Source organism: Crotalus tigris, unplaced genomic scaffold (assembly GCF_016545835.1).
Source record: "Crotalus tigris isolate CLP2741 ecotype Arizona unplaced genomic scaffold, ASM1654583v1 scf7180000019468.24035, whole genome shotgun sequence".
Lineage (NCBI taxonomy): Eukaryota > Metazoa > Chordata > Lepidosauria > Squamata > Viperidae > Crotalus > Crotalus tigris.
In genome coordinates this window covers 9,499-13,391 of record NW_024097554.1, presented here as the reverse complement: position 1 = coordinate 13,391, position 3,893 = coordinate 9,499, and the positions used below count along the sequence as shown (strand labels likewise).

Genomic DNA, 3,893 nt, shown 5'->3' with positions numbered 1-3,893 from the left:
TTTTTCTTTTCCATTCCCTTTTTATTTTTAATGCCCAAACCAAGGTAGTAATTTTAAATTACTAGCATGCTTACGTATCGTGTTTGTGACAATAATCTTGTCTTTTTTTTTTTACACCCACCTATCTATAGCTGAAAGACTGGCTAGTTGTAGTTTAGGAACAGCTACTATTAAAAACCTCCAATCAAGTCTGGAGGGACAGAGATTGTAAAACAGGAAATGGCAATATAAGAAAAACTGATGGATCAGAAAGACAGCTGTCAGACCTCTTCCAGTCAAACTTCTTCCCATATGTTCTGTTTCTCCCGTTGGTAGGCATTGAACGAGGCAGAGTAGCAAACAGGTACTTATTTATTCAGCTTCAACAGAACAGCAAACAAAATGGCTCCGCCCCCTTTTATACCTTTTGCAAGGGACAGCGTCAGCCAATGAATGCAACATATTTTCCTGCTCCCGCACATGCTCACTAAGCCGGAGACAGCCTGTCTGGCCCAGGCAGGCCATGTGGTCTGCCCGGGTCTCAATGCAGCTTCCTGCACCTGCTCTGTCAATCAGAGCCCAGGACATAACACCATGGTTGTTTAAGATTGCTACAAGCGCTCAATCCATAAGAAATTAAAGCGTTTTTTGAAAGTTTGGATGAGCCCAGCCAATAGTATGTAATAGAAGATAATGAAGTTTTCCAGCATTTTCAAAGAACCTCCAAATTTTCCTGGCTGAGCAATTCTGGGAGTTGAAGTCTGCAAGTCATAAAAGGGCCAAGTTTGAAGACCCCTGCAATAACCTGTTGCAAATAAAAAAATGAATGTTTCTCTTTTTGTCAGTCTTCTTATGGCTTCTCCAAACACTAACAACAACAAAAGCAATCCTGCTTAAGTTAATAAATTGGCAAAAATTAATTTTTCTTCTCATCTTAAACTGCAGTTAACATGTCAGTTTGAGCTCTTAAAATTTTTCTCCGCAAGTCTGTATTTTGTTTTAGATGGAGAATTTGCCATCACAGTTTACCTAATTAAAATGAATTACAGGGAGAGAGAATATTGTATTGTTCATTCTTTGGTTTTGTTATTATGGAAAGCAGACAGCTTTTCTGGAGGGAAGTCTTTGTAATTGAAGGCAAGTGGAAGAAAGCTTTTGTTCAGTGGTAATCTTTGAAGATTATTTTTGTAAAGATTAATATATATTTTTTCTGCAGAAAGGAAGTAACATACTATTTCTTACCGAGTGTAGTCCGGCTGATGGTGTTTGGCTGAAAGCATTTCCTATTGGGATGAAGCTGCCTGTGAAAAGATAAAACTGTGAAACTTTTGCTTGTTATCCCGTTAAATCAATGCTTTTATTATTATTTTTTAAAAAAATAGTAAGAGTAAGCCATTACACAAAACCTTAAATAAAAACCATCTGCTTTTACTCCCAGCTCTACTTACTTCAGTCAGGAACAGTTGGAGAGTTTATCTAATGGACCTGACACAAGGTTAGCTAATCCGGTATTTCCCTTCAAATGATTTGGGGAAATGGCACAAGAAAATCTCCACGTAGTATTACTTACAAATATCACTACTTTTCCTGGCTGCTGAATTCATCAGTCATTGTTTCTTGTTTGGTCTAGTAGGAATTTATTCTACATCCCCATTTCAAGATTACACCGAAGCACTCGTTTTATCTTAAAGAACAGGAATAAGCAGTTCAATATATTCCCTTTGATCATACGACATCCTGCCTCCATTCGTCTTGCTCTTTAATTCCAGCCACATAATGTACATTGCTCATTTTATAGCCTTTTGCATTTATTGTTCTAGTGGCTATTCAGCTAGCAAACCTTTTCAATAAGGCAGGTTTTTTTTTGTTTTGTTTTGTTTTGGGCAACTGGCAAGTATACATCTCTAAGGAAGGAGGTCCTTTAAAGAAACATCTTTTTAAAATGAAGAATCTTTTGTCCCAAAATAATTTCCGAAGGTCACTTTGTGAGATCCTGAGAAACTATTGTGTTGTGATTCGTGTTGACATAGGACTGTCAGAGAACCAGATTCAGTGCCCTGAGGAGAATAGATAGATTAATCTCAGTAGTGGAGATAATAATGGGACCAAAAAATTAAAAATTACACATGTGGTCAGGAGCAACATCCCCCAATCTGGTGTCCTCCACATTGCTTATTTGCAATCATGAATGTGCCTCACATGATTCTAACAAGCCAATCGTGTGTCTGAAAAGTGCTTTTTTCAAAAGGCAACTGGACTTTCTTGTTTTTTTTTTCTTCTTCATTTGAAAAGGTTTCGCTGCTCATCCCTAGAAGCGTCTTCAGTTTTCTGAAGAAGTTTCTTGGATGACAAGGGAAACATTTTCAAAGGAAAAAAACCCAAGAAAGTCCAGTTGCCTTTTGGAAAAAGCACCTTTGAGATAAACATTACCTGGATGATTATCTCCATAGACATAGACATTCAATAAAATATTGAAATTCACTACTCAGCTTTCTTCCCCAAAGCCCGTTCAAAATAATACTATTTTGACAGCCTTCTTATATATCAGCAGGGAGGGGTCTTTGGGAAAGTGTCATTCTCTAGGCATCTAGCTCTCTCTTTCAGGAAGCGAGGACTCACAAAGACTCCCTTGTGCAAGCAGATAGTTTAAAAGGTAGTGGAGATGCAAGCCATACTGTATAAGTTTTATGGGTAAAAACCAGCAACTTGAACTTGGCCTGGAATTTTGCTGGCAATTTGTTCAGATCCCACAGCAAAGGTTGCTTATATCTGTTCATAGGTAAGAACCACCTTTCATGCTAGCTGCTACTTCTGGGTTATTTTTCAAGGATGTTTAAAGTACTGCAGTAGTTTAACAAGAGGGTAACAAGGGCATGAGCCACAGTCTCAAGGGCCTCTTGGTCCAGGAAAGGTCACAATCGCAGAATAGCAGAACTTGGATCATCACGTCTCTGACATTTTGCTTTAGTTAAAAACTCTAAACAATCATTTCTTTAAACTGGACCTTAGTGGTTAGTTCTAAAATAAAACTTAATAGCAACTGAAATAAGTTAATGTAAAGTCGTGGGACTTAAAAGTTCAGCACATTCAGATAGCATTTGGTTAGGAAAGATACAATAAGGCTAACAATTAAAATAATCAAATAACTAAACACTTTAATACTAATTAGTATCCAACAGATCAAAGAGAAAATGTAATAAACAGTGTTGCCTGAACATGAAGGCCAGGAGTTTTAACCTGTAACCAATGGAAAGTGCCGCTTGGGGCCTCATTCTAGATCAGACATGTCAAACACAAGGCCTGGGGGCCGGACGCAGCCCGTTTCATGTGGCCCGCGAAGCCAACCTGGAAAGAGTGAGGGAACGGCCCCCTCTGCCTTGGCCATGGCCCAGGCCAGCTGAGAGCCAATGTACAATATTGTGGTGGCCATCTATGCTGAAACGTATTCAGTCTTAGCTCCATAAGCCCCCCCCCGCATGGCCTGTAAAGCTCCTCCAGTGGACCATGCCTTGGCACTTGCCCTGGTCCCACCTCCTTCTTCCAGAGACCCTCAGATTTATCTCACTCCTGCTCAGGCCCCTGCAATGCAAACGATGTAGAGCTGGCCACACCCACCCAGTAGGTCACACCCACTCCATCCATAACCACCCAGTAGGCCACATCCACCTGCCCCCTGAGGGCAACCGCAATGCTGATGTGGCCCTCAATGAAATTGAGTTTGACATCCCTGTTCTAGATGAATACAACACCAGCCTGTTGTAATGGCTGTAGTCCAGAGTCAAGCCAGCTGCTGTCTATGTTTTGGATTTTAATTCTACCAGACCCAGCTAATTTGAGAAGACATTCTGGGAGCTGTAGTTCAAAATAAACCGTAAGGTAGCAGCTTGCTTACCATGCAATGGTATCTAAGTATA

General features: G+C 40.1%; 1 long non-coding RNA gene across 1 annotated transcript; it reads right to left on the bottom strand.

Moving 5' to 3' along the window:
- Positions 1–333: 333 nt before the first annotated feature.
- Positions 334–3,369, bottom strand: LOC120316659. The gene is made up of 2 exons (XR_005559028.1): positions 1,222–3,369; positions 334–784 (listed from the first exon to the last, which is right to left on the bottom strand). It is a non-coding gene; the product is annotated as an uncharacterized LOC120316659 (long non-coding RNA).
- Between the last annotated feature and the right edge of the window lie 524 nt (positions 3,370–3,893).